The 20,938-nt window shown below is 35.8% G+C and overlaps 1 protein-coding gene across 1 annotated transcript in view; it reads right to left on the bottom strand.

The window, feature by feature from the left end:
- TNKS (tankyrase) overlaps positions 1-20,938 on the bottom strand; it is a 206,950-nt gene that overhangs the window by 115,409 nt on the left and 70,603 nt on the right. The gene's annotated exons all lie outside the window — the stretch shown is intronic.

The following is a 20,938-nucleotide window of genomic DNA, read 5'->3' as shown; positions in this document are numbered from 1 at the left end:
CAACTTGAAAGCCTAATTGGTTTTCATACCAATTAAAGACAGATCTGTTTTTAAAAATATGCTAGTGTTGCTGAATTTTAACCTTAAAGAACCTATAAGGAAGCGGTCTCATTTGTTTTAAATGACAACACTGAGAACATTCAGACTTAATTACATTACCCTACTGGACAATGGCAAACTTATTCGCAAAGTGTGATGATAACAGTAGCAATATTTTTCAATTCAGGTTCATAGGAAGAAAGTTAACTTAATAATAAAAATGGGTATGACAATCGTTTGTTTTGAAGGAGAACTGTTAGAGGTCAGGCATTTTATAAATTTAAGTCTTTTTTGCAATCTATGTAGCATCCTAAGGACTTCACTCATTCTGTTCTCTACGAGTAAAATTTTCAGGACATCTTCACCCCATTTCCCTTTCTCTCTGAGTTTGTGGAAAGCTTTCCAATTATTCATTCCTCAAAGTGTTCTTTAGCTCTGTGATCCCGGCGCCAGCCATACCATGTACGCACATGCATTTCTCTTGTAGGGCTCTATGCACATCATCTTCCCTTTTTTTTCCTATTCAAAAAAATTTGCCATTCTCCTTTCTGTAAGAGCAGACTCTTACAGTTTTTAATACACTAAATTTTTTTCTACTTCATATTTTTAAATATTTCTTAGGGGAGACTATCTTTACCTTAATTCTTTGGTCAAATCATGTTCAAAAATATATCAACTTTTGGGGCGCCTGGGTGGCACAGCGGTTAAGCGTCTGCCTTCGGCTCAGGGCGTGATCCCGGCGTTATGGGATCGAGCCCCACATCAGGCTCCTCTGCTGTGAGCCTGCTTCTTCCTCTCCCACTTCCCCCTGCTTGTGTTCCCTCTCTCGCTGGCTGTCTCTATCTCTGTCAAATAAATAAAAAATCTTTAAAAAAATATATATATATATCAACTTTTATCTAACCACTTTCCTCTGAAAAGTATCGCATAAGGACTTAAAGTAAAAAATATCTGGAATAATATTTTCCATTCTCTTTTCTTTAAGAAACAAAATATACAAACTATCATTCAATAGTATTATCTCTTTGTTCTGAAAGAAAAAAGAGTAATCACGTAAAATGGATATAAACACACGTGCGTGAGCACGAGCGCATGCACACACACACACACACAGGTGTGGCCGTATGATCATGGCTATTTTCTTCTCCAAGAGTTTAGATGTTTAGGTTCAAACCCTGCCATAATTCAAAGTATCACCCACAACATTTATACATGAATTTGGCCCAAAATGTTCTTTAAATAATGAACAGAGTTAACACTGACATGAAAGCCAGGATTAAGGTAAATATAGAGAAATATAAAAGGATCCAAGAACTTTCTATGAACCCTAGTCCTTTAAGTTGTCAAATGTCCCTTAATTAAGAATTAAAATATCAAGAAAGGTATGTATAAAAATACATCCTTAAGAAAAAGGAATGAGTAAAATCACAAACTTTTGGTATGATGATACTAAGTATAAAGCATTTAAATATTGCTTCCATTCTTGAGTTTCTTTCCTTGTATTCTTGGCTACCCTTCTCTTCTATAAATAATCATTAATATTTCTACTTGGCATGTTTTTCTTTTTGCTGTATAAAGAGTACAGACAAGCAGTTATTTTATACTCCCTTATTTGGTTTTTAAAAATGAAAGAAGACTTATTTTTCAAACAAGTCCATAAAATTTGTCGCTCTTCTAGAGAAAAGAATACCTCTCTCATGTCTGTCTGTTATTGCCACCGGCATTTTAATGACTTCTTAAAAATAAGAGTCATTTTTATGTCCTGTCATAAGCAATACATCATTCACTTTCAGTGCAAAGGAGGGTCATAGAATAATAGAAAACACAGAAAGATTAGAACATCAATGGAGAAAAGATTCTTTTTTACTCACTTGGGGCCTATTTTGAAACATTGATGCCAAATACATATAACTAAAATTAAGAGCAATGAATTTCTCCCCACAAAGAAAAAACGAGAGGGAGAGAACAAATAAAAACTGATACACAGAGTGTTAATCCCGTTCAGAAAGAAAAGGATTACAACCTAACCTGGAGATGACAAAGTTCTGATAATCCACAAATCAATGGATGGTCTATTTGTAAAGCACTGATTTCCTGTCTAATTAATCTTCTAAAAATTACTTCTTTAAAAAGAAATACCCACATATAAAACAATACTCATAGTCATTTCAGATAATTATACATTTTCCTCTTTCATTCAAAAAGACTTGAGCATATGATTCACTGTATTCCTCTTCATGTCCAGTCAAGCTGTCAGTTCCGATGACTTTTCAATGCCCACGCCAAAAAAAAAAAAAAAAGTCACGCAATTTAAACTGTCAGAGGCTGATAATCAAATGCACAATTTTAAGATACTCAAAATTATTCACGCTGTAAGTGAGCCCGATCCTTTCCCTGAGAAGAGAAAATCCAACTCGCCTACCTATAACAGATGCACAAAACTAAGAAGGCTAATTAGGTTAAAAAGCTTCCCAGGCACTAGAACCTACTAGTGGCCACTAAGGTGATGCATGCTCAAAGAAGGAAGTGAATATATCCTCACCCAAAGAACACTGAGTGCATTGAATTCTTGAAGTAAAAAAAGAGAAAAGGATGCAGATATGATTTAATGAAAACAACCTCAACAAATTTTAATGCCCAAGAGTTTTCTTCAGAAAAAGACAGAAAACAAAGACAGTTAACAACCGTAACAATGCTCATAAAATGGTATTCTGATCTAAAACAAGGCATGCGGACTTGGACCTCTACTCCTAGAACAGATATAAACATTTAATTTTGGGGGAATAATAAACAGAAAAGACTACAAATGCAGTTAGAAGTAAAATGCAAAGAAAAGAAAAAAGATTGAGCTTTTCCTAAACATGAGTAATTTGAAAAAAACAACACTGAGATCTGGGGTTGAAAAGTATAAAATAGTATAGAGTGACTATATAATTTATTAATCAAACTCTGTCACTTTTTTTTTTTTGCCTACAGTGATAACTTGAAAAACCTTTTTATTTGAAATAATTTCAAACATAGAGAAAAACGGCAAAATTAGTACAGAGGATTCCTGTATACTCTTTGCCAAGACTCACCAATTTCTAATTTTTCACCTATGTGCTTTACATCCCCTCTCTCTTTTTTCCCTATAGGGCCCAAAATATGTCACTTTGATATACTGATTATTTTGAGTAAGTTACTTAAAAAACAACCAGTGGAAGGACACTTAGACACTCCTCTGTCCTTCTGAAAGCAGGAAACAAATCTTCCAAAAGAAAAATACCCTCCCTGTACTGAGAAGTAAAAAGATATCCTTATCACCAGAGATAGGGACTTGAAAGCTATAGGAACAAACCTTGTCATTTTTTCCACACTTCAGCCTAAACTCTGCTTAGAATTCCCTACTAATTAGAGTTCCCAAACACCTGTTTCCTTTATCCTGTCAATCCCCACAAATATATTATCTGTCTAAAACGTATAAGAATGCCTTGGTCATTTCTTTAGGTCTCTATTTCATGATTGGGCCGCCATGCACATGTACTAAAACTTTGTTGTTTTTTTTCTCCTGGTAATCTGTCTCACATAAATTTAATTCTTACTCCAGCTGGAAGACCTTGAAGGCAGAGAAGAATCTTTTCTTTCCCATCACCCTCCGTATTTCTGTGTATGTCTGCATAAGTAACAAATAATTTTTCTGAACCACTGCAGAAAGTTGCAATGTATCGTGTCTCTTTCCCTTTTATTACTTCAGCATCTGTTTCCTAAAAACAAGGATATTTTCTTATGTGAGCATTGCAAAGTAATTAAATTCAGGAAATTAAACACTGGTACAACACTTTCATCTAACAGAGAGAAAGTATTCCAATTTTGTTATTGTTTCAATAATATCCTTTATAGCATTCTTCCCCTCCAGTCCAGGATCATGCATTTTGCATTTAGTGGTCACGTCTCTTTAATCTCTTTTAACTTGGAATAATTCTTCAGTCTTTGTCTTTCAAGACAATGACATTTTTGAAAAATACAGGCCAATTATTTGGTAGAATGTGCCTAAAGTTGTATTTGTCTAATGTCTTTTCATGAGATTTACTTATGCATCTCTGGCTAGAATAGAACATAAGAGATGTTACGTCCTTCTTAAGTATTACATCTGCCAGCATACAAAGGTTATTTGACTCTCACTGATGATATTAATTTTGCTTTCCCAAAAAAGGTACTGTCAGATTTCTCCACTGTATAGCTACTGTTTTCCCAAGTAATAATCTACGGGCAGACATGCTGAGAACCAGCAGCATACATACTGCACCTCATCAAATCTGGTCCTTGAGATTTAGCATCTGCTAATGTTTCTTGTCCTAACCAGTCTTCACTGTGATGGCTGCGAACAGTGACTTTCCATCTCCAACAGTCCCACCACATTTATCAACCGGCAATCTAACAGTAAGAAAGAACCTCTCCCCGTTCATTCATTCGCTCACTTATTATCACTGTATGAATATATCTATTCCTATTTTTCTAATGGATTATAATCCATTACTATCCCTATCTATTTTCTTGCTCAAATTGTCCCAGATCTGGTCAGTGGGAGTCCCTTCAAGAAGTCTCCTGTGTCATTTTGACACTCCCCCATTATTTTTTTGAGCACTTCCTTACTTTGTAGTACAATTAAAATGCTCCAGGTTCATCTTATACCTTCCTGTACTAGCCTGAAATCCGTTATTTTTTTTTCAAAGAGCTCTTTTAATAGCATATAAGGGAATAGCATGTAGAAACCCAGATATGGAAGTAGGGGTGCTCCACTGCTGCAGGTGACATATCGCCTGTAGGCTTTTCCGCAGCAGACCTAGAAGATTCCTCTCCCCCAGCCACCACCCATGATTCTGAAACCTACACCTTCAATTCAACTCCACAAGGTTCTCCTTTCTCTTCCCACATTCCACATTTGTAAGTTTCTTATGCTATAGTAAGAGCCTTGGCTCCCAACGCATTTATTCAATCTTAAAATATACATAAAATAGTTTCTGAGTTACTACCCCATATCACTGCAAAACAACCTAAAAGAACCCAAGGTGTGTTTGAAATTACCCTTTTTCCTCCCTTCTAGACTGAGGGTATAAAGTCAAAGTGCTATGTTCAAAAGTTACTTGGATTAATACTTATTTCTCGCAATGTGGTTATTTATTTGAAATGCAAATGGTTCATTTGTTTCTGTTTGAATTCAAATTTTAGGGTTCCCTCCCATTCTTGATTTAATTTATTTTTTGAATATGTAAAACATCGACATGCTTCCAGAAATTAAAATTGTATCAAAAGGTATACTATGGAGAATTTCTTACCTTCTTCTTTGCCAAAGGAGTCCCCACACCCTTAGAGGTAACCAATTTCAATGTTTTCTGGTTTAGCCTTCCTGTATTTCATTTCGCAATACTACTACTTCTAATAATAATCAGTTAAATAAATCTTTTTAAAAATTTTCCCTTGTGTACCAGTAATCTATTTCTGCCTTAAAAATTACTTCAAGACTTGGCAGCTTGACAGAACAGTCATCTCACATAATTTCTGAGGGTCAGGGATCTGGGAGTGGTTTTCTAGATGATTCTGACTTAACATCTCTTAACAAAGTTGCAGGTAAGCTGTAGGCTAGAGAATATGCTACCAAGTACTCTCTTGTGGCTGCTGGCAGGCCTCAGTTTCTCACTAGTTGTTCGCCACAGAATTCAGTACCTCTCTATAGAAGCTTCTCTATAGGGTAGCTCACAGCATGGCTGCTTGCTTCCTCCAGAGCAAGTGATCCAAGAGGACAAGAAAAAAGCCCAGGACCAAAGCCACGGCCTTCTATGACCCATCTCAAAAGTGACATACCATCAGCTCTGCCATTAGGCTATTGGTCACAGAGAATAACTCTGACACAATGTGGGTGGGAGGGTCAACATAAAGGTGTGAAGGAGGACAGGCAGGTGATTGGGGATTAGATACCACTTCTCATTCCTTACAAAAAGGACAGCATACCATCAGTACCCTTTCATATTTTGTTCCAGTAAACAGTATTTCTCAGGGAATTACATCCTCAGTTTATAGAGAAGTTCATTATTTTATAGGTGTGAAATCTTTATTATGTTTATATACCACATTATTCAACCATTTTCCTCTAAGTGGGAATTTAGGAAGGTTCCAATATTTTGCAATTATAAATAATGAATAACCTTCTGCCTATATATTTTTATTACTGAAAATCATAAATTCTTAGAAAATCCAACCTAGATCACCAATGCATTAAACTCCCTTGAGAAGATCACTAATATATTTTTTGAAGGGAGATTAAAAAGTATTAATTTGATTTTTATTTTTTAAAGATTTATTTATTTGAGAAAAAGAGTGAGCACAAGCATAGGAGCAGGGAAGGGGCAGAGGGAGAGGGAGAGAATCTCAAGCAAACTCCCTGCTGAGCATGGTGTCCTACACAGGGCTCGATCCCACAAACCCAAGATCACGACCTGAGCTGAAATCAAAAGTCTGACGCTTACATGACTGAGCCACTCAGGTGCCCCTTAATTTGATTTTTAAAACAGTTTTATCATGAATTTCTTAAGATCCTAATGTAAGTGCTAATGTGTCATGTTCTACAATCACTACCTATATGCAAATATCCCTGTAGAAGAAGAACACAAATACAGACAGCAGTAACATCATTAAGCCAAAAGTAAAAGACATGAAAGAAAAAAGGCCAATGTTTCAGTGAGTACTAACAGCTTCAATACAAGAGGGTGACAATGAGGTAGAAATAAAACGATGTACCAATCTCTAAGTGTCCAAGAAGAGCTCAAAGCGCTCGAAAGCTACTTAAAGAAATGGATTGCCTGGTACTGACGAGAAAGGTCAGAGGCCAAGAAACGCTTTCATAAAACAGTAGGAAGATGAATTGTATATTAGAAGACAGAATCTATTAATGCTTAATTTCTCAAGTATAACAGTATTCAGTCTGCTTCTTAGGAGATACATGCTGAAGTGTTTAGGTGTAAAGCCCCACAATATCTGCAAGTAACTCTAAAATAATTCAGAGAAGAAAAAATACATATATAGGGAGAGAGAGAAAAAAAGATATAAAATAAACCTGGAAAATGTTAACAATTGGTAAATCTATGGGAAAAGTATATAAAATATTCATTTTACTATTCTTTTAATTTCTCTATAAGCTAGAAATATTTTTAAAAATGATGGGGTAATAGAAGTAGGGAAGCTTGACATTAGCAATGACATATGAATCATGCAATAGCTCAACTGTTCATCCAGTGGATAATGCAATTCTGAGGCAGAGTAGCAGCTGCATTTGTATGAAACAGTATAAGTTGTAAAAGTTTCATTGTATTTTAGTATATGAAATCGATCATCTTTCCTCTTTTCGAAGACCTAATTACAAGTTTCAACTATGGATATCATTAAGTTCTCCACGGATATAAATAATAGTAACGCCTAAAACTGCCACTAATGATCTACTCAAAGCTTTTTTCAAAGATTATAAAGTAAAATTTGATTACTTTTGAACATACAACCCTGAGTTCATCTCCCCCCCCTTTTATAAGAAGACTTATAACTGAGTCAACCACTGAAGCATGCACCATTGCCATTTCAGCTTCCATTTTATGATAACTATATCTGCATTCCAGAGGTGGATCCACGTTAAAATTCCCTAAAAACTTTCACCTGTTTCTTGGGGGAAAAAAATCAATTAACCATGTCAGATTCTGTTTTAGCTCTATTTTGGAAAAGTCTTTTATAAACTGAAGAAGATGAAAAGCCAAAAAGAGAAAAAGCGAAAATTAAGGGCTTACAAATATAAAAACTAAAATTTCATAGACTGGAATAAATGGGAAATTTTGAATCAGATTTACCTTTTGATTGTGGTATCTAATTAAGTCTACCAAGAAAAAAAAAAAGACAAGGTTGTTTATTCACGTGATGAGAATTCCAAATTAGGTTTTTAGTAAATTTCCTTCCATGACACCAGATAACAACTTAACTTTATAAAATAATTACCCACGGCTTCTTTTTCATCAGTATATTTTATGACCTCTAAGCAAATACATGAAAATACACCCACAAAAATCATATCACACTGGAGTAGGATTGTTCTCAGTCAGAAAAGGTTCTCAATTTCCTGCCTAATCTGGGATTATGATTTTGTATACAAACTATACAAATTAATCAACTAATTATCTGTAATTGTTCTTCAATAACAAAAGCTATTATTATTGGGTCCTAGTACGGGTCAGATATTGCACTGGTTATAATGGAAAATTTTATATAGCATGAATTTTACACAAAAGGTGCTTTTTATTTTTGTTTTTTTTTCATTGATGTGATAAGGATTCTTTTTAAAACAATCTAACTAAAGAGCAAATTTGTTAATTTAAGAGCAGCTGGAAAAGGCACTTGCAGATTCTGGGATCAACAGATTAACACAGACTTAACAAACAAACACTAGATTGGAAAACTTACCAAAGATCCCTTTCTGCATTTTCTTATTGTCAATGGCAGCTTACCTGACTGATGTCGCATTTCTTGCACACTTTATAGTTCTGGAATGCTATTTTGATACTGCCATGTAATAGTGTTATAATAAAACAGTTCTAGTTTATGAAGCACCAATGAACTGAATGATCATTCATTTAACACATATTTAGAGAATGCTGACACCATACACAATGAACAAAAAAGAGAAAATCTCACTTCTCAAGAAGCCAGTACTGGAATTCAGGGATTGGAAGTTAAGCAATAAATAACCAAAAAAGTAAATAAATGAAATAATTTCAGATAGTGACTGATTGGTGATGTAAAGGATGACCAGCAGCTGGACTGGACACTAGTGTATTTGAGGGGTTAGGAAGAACTTACTTTAGGTAGCGATTTTTGAGTTGAGACCTAAATATGAAGAGAAAGTAGTTATGAGAAGATCTGAGGAAAAGAGCATTCCAATGAAGGAACGAGCACACCAAGGAGAAGACAGAAAAAGGTAGAGAAAGATAAAGACAGAAATCAGCTTAGAGTTCATGGTTAAGAGAAATGCAGACAGTGTAGATGGACTGGAAGGAGCAATAGGGAAACTGCTAAGCAATGCAGTCAGAGAAGTAGGCAGGAAATAGATAAAAAGTTTGAATTTTATTCTAAGTAGAATTACTTTTAAAGAAATGAATGAACTAAACCAATTAAATTTTTAAAAAGTTTGTTGGCTACTATATAGACAGTGGACAAAGAAGGCTGACAGGAGGCTGTCAACAGTGGTCTAGACCACCACTAATCAAAGTAGCTAGTCTGCGAGATCAGGAACTCTTGCATCAGAATGTAAATCAGTGCATCGTGTTTTCATCAAAGAAGCCTTACTATTAAAAAAAAAAAAGTTGGCTAAACTAAAGGTGTACTTACTGATATAGTTGATTTATATTCTCGTGCCACTCCCTTATCTCACTGCAAGCCAGAAACAAACAGTTCACCAGAACCAGCCTAGAGACCACACTTTGCTTAGCCCTGGTCTACATTAGAAGTTTTGATGGCAGTAGGAAAGACTGAGAGAAGTAAATTTGGAATAGATTTTGGAGATGCAACCAACAGAACTGGGTGATGAATTGAATATAATGTATGATGTCAAGAGAAAAATCAAGTCTGTCCTGAGCAACTTGGTAGATTTTGATGCCATTTCTTAAGAGTCTGAAAGGATGGGCTTGATGAGCTTGACAATGGCACTGGATAGGGAGATAAGGAATTCTGTGTTGGCCATGTTAAGTTTGAGATGTTTATTAGACAACGAAGTTGGAAGTGTCAAACAGGTAGTAGGATATATATTTCTAGAGCTCAAAGGAGAGGTCAGCACTAGAGTCATAAATTGGTGGGATACAGGGCTTGAGGGGCCAGATAGATACTATTTAAAGTGAACAGACTAGATGAGATCACCCAGAAAGTCAGAAAGGAAATGAAAATCCTAAAACTAAATCTGGGCCCTTCCAATATTTAGATGTAGAGCAAAGGAGAAAGAATCAGCACGAGAAGGACCCGTCAGTGAAACTTGGGGGTGGGGAGTGGGGAGCAGGAGGGTACGGTACCCTGAAAGCCATTAGAAGACTATTTCAAATAGGTAGTGATACTAAATGATGCTGAATGCTGCTAAGAGGTCATATAAGGAAGTGACCACTGGGTATACAAGGCAGAATGTACTGGTAAACTTGGGAGAAAAAAGAAAATATTTTATTACAATGGTTAGGGGCAAAATTTAGACCAGGTAAGTTTAGTTCAGAATAAGAAGAAAGGAAAGAGTAACCGTGGATAACTTCTTATGCTCCACAGGGAAGCAGAAAAATGGGTTTCTAGAGAGTGATGTGGGCATCAAGAGAAAATTTTTGTTTTTGTTTTTATTGTGTTTTTTAAACATGGGCGCTACCAGAATCCACATATACACAAATGGTTATAAGCCAACAGGAAGGGCATAACTGCAGAAGGTCCTTGAGCAGGTGAGATGGGATGAAATCCAGAGCAAAAGTAGAAGAGGGTTGACCTTAGATAGAAACAGAATGCTTCAGAATGCTTCTCCCACTGAAGTTTTTTTTTTTTTTTTTAAACTAGGCTCCACACCCAGCGTGGAGCCCATCATGGGGCTTGAACTCACAATCCTGAGATCAAGACCCGAGCTGAGACTGAGTCAGTCAATCTGCTGAGCCACCCAGATGCCCCAGGATACTTCTCCCATTGTAACAAAAGGAAGACAGAGTATGTGAATACAGGTGTAGCTAGGTTGATGGAATTGGCCACAGCAATAAGTTCCTGTTTGATGATACCTATTTTTTCAATGAAATACGAGAAAATTAATTAGCTGAGAAAAAGCAGTAGAAAGGGTGCTAAAGATTCGAGGAAAGAAATGGTTGAAACAAGAATTAAAGTGAATTTGAAGTTTATGGTTATGATACTAAGATGGCATCAAACTCCTTCTCTCCATCTCTCTCTCTCTCTCCCTCTCCTTCTCCCCTCCCTCTCTCTCTCTCTTTCTCTCTCTCTATATATAAAGAAAGCCATATATATATATATCTTTTTTCCAGCCACTCTCATTTCTTGAGTAGAGGTATAAAATACACAGAGGGTTGGGCTTAATAAATACTATGATGCCTCCAGTGAGTACATTGCTCTCTAGCCAGTAAACAGTGAACAGTGTGCGCGAGGGAGGGAAGACAACGGAGGGCAATAAAATCTAAGCCGGATAATGCAGATGTTCTTGATTCCAAAATTCTTCTAACTGTGCTGTAGAGCCAAGGCTGCAGTCCTACACCATAGCCATAAACCTGCTGCTTGTGATGCCTTTTCCTCTGTGTAGCATAAAAAGTGTTGAGAACACTGTGCCTTCTGTGGTCATCAACAACCCTCCTGAGGTTCCAAAGCTTCCCTCAACTGCTCCCTCAGCAAATGGGTCTACACATCTAGTTAGCCTCTGCCTACCAGCTAGCACATGTTCCTCACTGACGACTGCTTAAACAGCATGTTGGAAAGTGTGAAATGCAGGTAGGGGTAAGGACAATTCCGTTTGAAAAATGCCAAACATACAAGCAGGTATCTGTTCAAAGAAGGTTTTTGTTTTAAGTCAACTTACATCTTTTGCATCATATCGTGCTCCAGTTTCCCCAGCCTTATGAATGAGTAATGTAAGACAGGGACACTGACACTGTGGAAAGGATGGTATTCTGTAAAAATTCTACCAGTAAATTCTCCAACACTAAGCTGGTTACTTTAATTATGAAGCCTCGGTGATGCTAAAAAATTACCAATTATTCCCTTTATTCCACTACTAAATGACACCTTGTTTTTTTTTTTTAATAATAAAAACCTCATGCCATATGTTTGTCACTTTTTAAAGTTTCAAAATTTAATTCCTCTGAATGAGGCAAACTAGGAAAATACTGGCTACCTTCCCCCCACCCACCACCCCGGCAACAACTCTAGGACTGAGCCAAAGAGTAAATGAAATTAGTGATCACCATAGAAAGAAAATCACAAAAGAGGGGACTATATGCTTTTCTACCAGTTACCAACTGAAAAGGAGCAGGCTCTTGGTAACTTTCGCTATTAGTCACAATTATTTCAATTGTAAAACTAAAATCATAATATTGCTGTTTATTCAGTTAAAAAAGCAAAAGTGCTTATCAAGCAATGGTATTCTGTGCAATACTGTGTGAATAGTACTGAGGATCCAATACTACCTATCATAACCCACAGTTATTTAAATCTATGCTTCTAATCAGCAGGAAGCTTTAGAAAAACAGACATGCCACCAAAATTCCTACTATTTATGTAGTTTCATTATATGCATAAATCCTCAGAGTAGCGACTCACTCCATATAGTAATGACTAATTAAAAATGATTTCAGGACTTCTACTTCTAGGAAAATGGAGATATACTTTCCCCTATTCTTCCTACTAAGGATACCTAAAAAACCTGGATCTTACAAATAAAGTAAACATGCAAAGACTCTCACAGGTAGGCAGAAAAAGGCAGACTGGTCAAGGATCTCGATATCCAAGGAACAACAGGGTGGTGAGTTTCATGTTCTTTTGCTCCATACACACAGACTTAAGAACTGGAGAAGCTAGCAATCTAGAAATGAGAATGGATGCAGACAAAAGAAAGCAGGCTCTCTGACAAAGGAGCAGTAAAGAGACAGCCTAACAAGACAGAAAACCTTTAGACAATAACCAGCCTATTCCAGCCAAATACTACAAAAAACAGAAACAAAAACAAAACTCAAAACAAAACAAACAAAAAGAAAACAAAATAACTGTGGTTCCACCCACACCCAGGAAGCAAAGGCCTACTGATGAGCCTAGATTTACAAGCTCATTGGGAACCAGGACTTTCATACCCTCTAGGTAATAATTAGCCTCTCCTCACCACAGTGTTAGTGGAGATCACAGAATGCCACAGACTTTCACTACAATTCTGAGGAGTGAGGCCACCCTCTCTCACGTCTCACCCTGTGATATCAGTTGAGTTTATGTGAAGAAATTCAGCAAGGATACATTAAAAGTTAACAACACCATCAACTAACAGGATCTAACATTCGTTTAGAGATTACTCCATCCAATAACAGCCAAAACATATTCTTATCATGTGCCCATGAACATACCAAAAAAGACCACATCCTGGGACATAAAACAAAAACTTTAAAATGAAAAGAAGTGAAAACATAAGGAATGTTGCCCAACTGCAATGTAATCAAACTAGAAAGTAATATCAGAAAGGTAACAGAAGAATCTCCAAACATTCAGCATCTAAATACTTCTTCTAAATAATCCCCGGGTTAAAGGTGAAGTCTCATGAGAATGAAAAAAGAATCCACTGAACTGAATGAAAATGAAAATAGAACATAACAAAATTTGTGGTATACAGTTAAAGCAGTACTTAAAGGGAAGTTTATAGCACAAAATGCATACATTAGAAAAGAGAAAAAAAAATCTCAAATCAATTTTCTAAGCTACCACATTAAGAACCTAGAAAGAGAGCAAACTAAGTCCAAATGAAGCAGGAAGAAATAATAAAGAACAGAAATCAATAAAATTGAGAACAGAAAAGAAAATAACAAATCAATGAAATAAAGAACTGGCTCTTTGAAAATATCAATAAAATTGACAAATTCCTAGGCAACACTGATAACAAAGGAAAGACAAATGACCAATTATCAAAAATGAAACAGTAGATACCATTATAGATCCTGCAAACACCAAAAGCCCGATAAAAGAAAATGCAAACAAACTCTACACATAGGAATATGACAATTTAGATGAAATTGAGCAATTCCCTGAAAGACATAAACTACCAAAATTCATACAAGGAGAAATATATAACCTAGTAAGCTCTGTATCTATAAAAGCAACTGAATCAATAACCTTCCAAAATAAGAAAGCACCAGGCCCAAATGGGTTCACTGGTGAATTCTACCAAAAGAAATCTCTCTCAGAAACTAAAAGCACTCAACATTTCCTAAAGAATACTTCCTAACTCACTCTATGAAACCAGCATTACCCCAATACCAGAACAGATAAACATATTACAAATAGGGAAACTACAGAACAATATCTTCTGGGATGGAAATGTTCTCTATCTTGACTACATCAATATCACTATCCTGATTATGATACCATACTACTATTTTTTTTTTTTTTAAAGAGAGAGCAAGCCAGCTAGACTGGGGTGAGGGGCAGAGGGAGAAGCAGATTTACCGCTGAGCACAGAGCCTGATGCAGGACTAGATCTCAGACCCTGAGATCACGACCTGAGCCAAAGGCAGATGCTTAACGGACTGAGCCACCCAGGTGCCCCACCATACTACAGTTTTGTAAGATGTTACCACTAGGGGAAAATACTACAGAAGGTACAGGGGACCTCTGTATTACTTAGAACTGCATGGAAATCTACAATTATGTCAAAATAAAAGTTCAGTAAGAATTTCAAATAATAGGGCTATTAACCTTCACAATACCAGAACATTAATGAATTCTAATGTCACATGTGCTATTTTAAGGAAGTAAATGTTAACAGCAATTACTTTATTATAAGAAATTTTAAAAGAACCATTTAAAATAGCCAGATTTGGTTGTAGTTGAAGCCGTAATCCAAAATCCAATGAAGGTGCTGTATGACTACTACAGTTCACTGGGGAAAATGACAGCTGCTCTCTGGGTATACACTAACAAGTTATTACACTTCACAAATATGTCATTTTTGATGAGCTGAAAGATCATGCTGGTTTTAATGATGTAAGCCTGCTGGCTTTAATTATACAAAAAGGTAGATGGGAAGAGTCTGAAATACTAGAGTGCTGGGTTATCTAAACAGAAATTTTCCATCCCCCTTTGCTCCCTATGTATACATAACTGCCTGTACTCACATAAGGCTTACTTACATTATTTGAGGTGCCCCTTATCTATGAAGAGTTCAAACATTTTGAAATTACATCTTTCCTTACAGATTCAAAATATTGGTTTTCTTAAATGTGTCAAATGAATGTTATTCAAGAGAGCAAAGACTTAAAAATAGCCTTTATAAATTAGATAAATCATTTTTATTACCCAACTAATTCATTTTATAATAATATGACAATGAATCTTGCAGATAATATTAATCAGGTAAATTTTCTTTTTTGAAAAGAATAACCTTCTTTTAAGCTAAGAAAGTAGAGAAACATGTTAACAGACTGGATTGAAGCCCTAAATTTATGGGTTAGTCCAGTTTTTCAAATATTTTTATACCACATCTTTCTAAATGAATAAATATGTAAAAAACCGATTCTACATAAGAGCACTGATTCTGGAGCCAAACGGCTTGAGTTCAAATCCCCAGTAATTTCCCTTAATGACTGTGTGAACTCATAAAAGTAACCCAACCCCTCTGTTATCTGTAAAAATGGGTACAATCATATCTGTCTCCTAGTGTTGTGAGGATTCAATGCCTTTAGAACAGTGCTTGGCTCACAGAAGCACTCAGGAGTTGTCAGTCGTTATTATTATTATTATTATCATCATTATCATTATTTTTATTATTATAACTAGATTCAGTAAGGCTTTGACTTGTTTATTGAAGGTGTAACACTTTAAAATTTAAATCAATATGACCTATGTCAATTAAGGTCTTTTTAAAAAGGTACTAGTTTTATATTCCTCTTCTAAATTTTTTTCATATTTTTAAGGTTTCAAAAAAGGTGTTTCAATCACTTTTAGTAACAAAATCTTACACTTTCCTACTCATATCCAAAATTATAGACAGATCAAAGCATTAATAAAATTTTCTTAAGAATTATGTGGTTAAGGGATTAATATTTTCAACATAATTTTAAAAAGTGTTCACAATGATTTATTTCAGCAATAACACGTTTTAACTTTCTTACTCTTACACCAAAGGGAATTTTTTTTTTAAAACCAGGCATTCATCTTAACATAACAATAATTCTCCCTAATAAAAATGAGGTGGATAAACATACAGCTTTTCTTTAAAAGTAAGGTATTTCCTCTTATGGTTTATTTTCTAGGAAGTATATTATACTATTAGACTTCTTAATAACTGATAAAAGTAATTCCTAAAGTTCAAATTAAGGGTAGGAGAAATCAGTCTTCAATCACGTAGGCTGATAGTGACAAAGTACTACACCTCATATGCACGTGTCACAGTATAGTATTAGCTAGCATGCAAAGCAGCATAGTAACGGAGCAATGCCAAAAAAAAACCCAGTAAAAATTAGGCCCTGGTTTGACATCTAGAAGTCTGAAGTGACAGCTGCAGGCAGTCTGATCTTTCTAGAAGTGGAATGTTCTCAATCAAGGGAGCTATCCAAGAAATCTATTGAGAAAAGGCTCAGTACACATCTCATCTATCATACCAATTTATTCTTTTAAATGCACAGTTTTAAGAGACGTACATGACTATAAGCAATCCAAAACAATTTTTAGGAAGTAGAATATTAAATAAGGTTATTACAATATGGCATGAGATATCAAATAATTAATGGTTAATGAGTATCTGAAGAACCCGGAAAATATGTTGCCCTCAGTCACCAGTAATCAGATCCTTGAAGTATTTGTTTTAATCATTCCATGTATTTGTACAAGTCCTGGGCACAATGAAGTGAGCAAGACACACAACAGTCCAAATCCTTGTAAAGCTTTCATTCTATTGGGGCAAACAAACAGGAACAGAAAAATAATGCAATTTCAGATATCAACAAATCCACAAAGAAAATAAAGAAAGCTAATGGGATTGAGGACAAAAAGACTTCTCTGAGGAGTAAACATTTGAGCTGAGACTGGACTTGAACTACGTGAAGTTCTGGCGCAGCGTTCCAGGATCAGTGAACAGCATGTATTAGCCCAGACATGGACAAGGGCTTCATCTGGTGGAGGAAGGGCAAGGAGCCAGCTGTAGCTGAAGCAAAGATCATGGGAGAATATAATGGAAGACGAGATCAGAGACAGGCAAGGCAGGGGCCAGATATGCTATATGGTAATGTTATGGCTAAAGAGTCTGGACTTTACTTAAGGGTAACTGACAATATAGTAAAGAATTTTCTAATCATAGGGCTGATCTAGGCTTTAGAAAGGCCACTCCAGCTACAGTGAAAAGTGAGTGAAGAGTAAGTGGAGGCAGAGAAACTCGCTATGAGGTGACTGGTGTCATGAAAGAAAGACGATGAAGGCACATACAAAGGCTAAAGCAGTGAAGCTGGTAAGACACGGCTGGACTGGAGATTCGAAAAGACAGTAGATCTGAATTACTGACAGGGTGAATGACAGTGTGGGAAAAAAAAGGAATCGTAAATTTTGGCTTGAGCAAAACCTTGCAGTCAAACCTATCTGGGCAGGGTCCAGTTCACTGAAGTCCTCACTGATCATGCTGAAGATTCTGGTTCATCTGAAAAGGAGTAGGAAGCAGTGGAGTAGGAAAAAAAAAAAGTAGGAAAAAAAAAAAAGAAGTAGGATTCCAGATATATTTTGTTGATTTAACATGCCACACTCAACAGGCACGTGCCAGGCCCCTCCACGTTGCCTTTAGCCTGAGTCACAGCTGAGTCCTTCTGGAAAGACTGGGAGCCAGTCCATCAATCACAGGTTAGGATTTCCTCAGAAGTGCAATGAATCCAGGTTAAAGCTTATTCTTGGGACACCTTGGTGCAAATACATCCTTCTTCCCTATTTCCCTACCCCTAAATCTGCTAGAAAATTGCTGGGACCAATTACCTCAGCAAACCTTGCGACCATCTAAACTCACCCACTTTATATCCCTGTCATCTCTGGTTCTGCCGATGATAAACACTCCTTTGGTCATGTATCCTCTCCCAAACTCTCAGCTTCAATCTGTTGTTACCCCTTCTCCTGACTCAACTTCCCCCTATGCCCTGCAGAATCTTCTTTACAGGATTAACAAACACCCCGACATCCCTACCCTCTTCAATGAACATTTCCTGTATCAACCAACTTTAATTTAAATGAGGCTCTCCCCATATAATACCACATGCAATGCAGCCCTCTAAAAAGGAAGCTCTTTATTCTCCAAATCCTCCAATACTTCAATCAGGAATGAAGAGTTATAGCATATCTATGGATGCTAAGACTGAATATGATAAAGAAGCGCAGTTCCAATGGAATTTGATAAAATGACTCGAAATTCACAAGCAAGCGTAAAGAATGAAACCACCTACCTAAAAGGTAAACCCTAGAGGATTAGCTCAAAAAACTAAAATAGATCCATAGAAGGGTATTATAAAGTCATTATAAATTCATGTTGCAGAAGAATACTTAATGCTTTCTGAGAATATCCATGTACCTAAATATTTTTTAAAAAATTATTATTAAGCAGTATGCAATATAAAAGATTGGTTTGAATAAAGAGAAAGAAGAGTGTGGGGTATGTGTGCTCAGAAAAAAAAATGGTTATAAATAAAATATACCTAAATGTTCTTTCTTTCTAGGTAGTAGAATTAAGAATGATTTTTCCTTTTTTGTACTTTTTCTATTTCCCTTAATTTTCACAATGAATGTATTTCTTACAATTAGGGAGGAAAAGGCCAAAATAAATTTTTAAAAATCCAGATTCATAACACACCCACACTGCTCTTAAATAAAATTTACATAGGCTATTTTAGACTTTTCATATGCTTATTTCCTAAAAACAAAAACAAACAAAAAACCACCTCCAAGTCCTTTAGTTGACTGCCTAGAACTTCAGAGCAAAAAACAAAAAGCCCTCAAGATTTCTTCTAAGCATGTCATTCGCTTAGCACAATAATTCAACTAAGAGTTTGATGACTCTCTCCAATTAATTATTCTCTTTAAAATACCTAAGTGCACTATCCAAAGCAAATGGCTCTTGCAGGGGGTCCTTAACATAAAACTAAAGGTATGTGGTTGTTTTATATAGCTTTATAAAAATCCATGCATTCTTTATGCAGAAGGGGTTATTAGTCATTTACATATTTCAAAATACTCTATAAAAAGAGATTTTCACTTTGTTAATTTCCCTTAAGGAATATACATATACACCTGTATACAGTTTTGGCTAATGCACAAAAGTAATAACATAAAAGATATTACAAAGTTATCTTCAGCAACTAAATTCCTAAAGAGGAAAATTTTAAGAATAGAAAGTTTACTCTCAAGGTAAGTACTAGTACTACAACTGCATCTGGCATAAAAATAAAGAATGACATTTCACCCAAAATTATCTCTAATAACTCTAAATTAAGGCATTCCTTTCAAAAGACTCTTTTTATCAATGCTTTATTGTTTTAATTTAGCTTCAGAAATATTTCCTCCATAATTCCACTCGAAAGAACTGCACAGAAGAGAACCTGCATGGCAGAGAAACGTTTTCGAATGTATTTCCCTTAAGCGTTAATTCACTATATTATATAACATGAATGTGTAAATATCACTAGCTTTTATTTTCCACAAAATTAACTACTATTACTAGAATGTTTTTCTTTTAAATCATATCTGAAAAGTTCTATGTCATTTCCAAAAAAGTAAATACTCACGAAAAGCACGATTAATGAATTCAGTATCATGACTAAGAAGAGTTAAGATCTTCCATCTAAGCTAAGTACAGCGTAAGATGCTTTTCAAATCAAGTTAACAGATATGGTATCTGTCTTCCAGGAATCGAGTCTCCATGAGTTATTACGCCAAAGCTCTTTTGCAAACTAACAGCAACTGATATAATCCCCCCAGAAATCGTTTCAAATTAGGAGATAGCTTCTTGCTGTTAATAATTCATATTTAAACTTTGTCTTTGGAAAAACTGAAGGGGGATCTAAAAACAGTGTTGCACGAAATGAATCTAACAAACGGACAGGGAAAGGTTCTGAGGGATGAAGAGAAGGAAAGGTCAGAGGGAGGACACTCAGATATAGAGACGGTCTTGGTCAGCATTTCTAATGCACCTCTGTTACTACGAACGAACGCTCTTTCTCCTTTGGTCAGAGACCACTCCAAGGCTGCTACTATTGCCCACTGCTCGGTTAAAAAAGGAGAGGGAAAGGCTGCAGAACCTAAGGAGGCCTGAAGCTACATATTTTAATTTCATTATTTAAAAGTGTATAACTATATTTAAATGTCTTCTTCTCTACACTGGCTTAAAATAGCTTTGTTCCTCTAGTGGATGTTATCTTGATTCAGCAACCAAATCACTTAACCAATTCACTTAATTAATTGAGAAAAGTCACTTTACTTTAGCAGAGATTATCTTAATTTTAACATGGTGGGATGTTGTCTTTCTATGTAGAGTAATTAAGCAAAATTCCACATATTTTCAAAGCTTTCTATATATAAACACTTTCCATTCACCTCAGAATCTTTGATAAAAATGCACAGCATGTACTCTAAACTTAAAAGTGAGCATAAGATTTATTTCCTTCAAACACGGGCAAACTTAAAAGGACGGTAAAAGTCATTTACTTTCACACAACCTAAAGCAATACTGTTAGCACTGCAGTGACAAAGAGGCTCCAAATTACAAAGGTCAGTTAAGTAAAAGGCAAAGGCAGCAGAACGCAGATGCTAAGAATAAAAACAAAAATAGATCCAATGCAGCATTTGGAGAATGAAGATCAATGAAAATAGTTGCTCGGTATCATATCACTTATAGCAGTATTTTCTATATTGTTATGAGACAGCCTTTCTATTCTAGCACTTCCTCTTTGCTGGTTCTTGACATTTGCCTTAATAAAAACCAATACGTAAGCCCCAAATTTTCATGATCTGAAATGAAAAGATAACACGGTGCCTCATCTACAAAGTACTTAGCTCCCACGGGCAAAGTGAGAAGACAGGGTAAAAATACAAACAGAAGGGCAAGGGAGGACCAGCATCATATTTTATTTAACTATTGCCCTGAGTAATAAGG

The sequence above is a fragment of the Ailuropoda melanoleuca genome, chromosome 18 (genome assembly GCF_002007445.2).
Source record: "Ailuropoda melanoleuca isolate Jingjing chromosome 18, ASM200744v2, whole genome shotgun sequence".
Taxonomy (NCBI): domain Eukaryota; kingdom Metazoa; phylum Chordata; class Mammalia; order Carnivora; family Ursidae; genus Ailuropoda; species Ailuropoda melanoleuca.
This window is presented reverse-complemented; position numbering and strand designations above follow the sequence as displayed.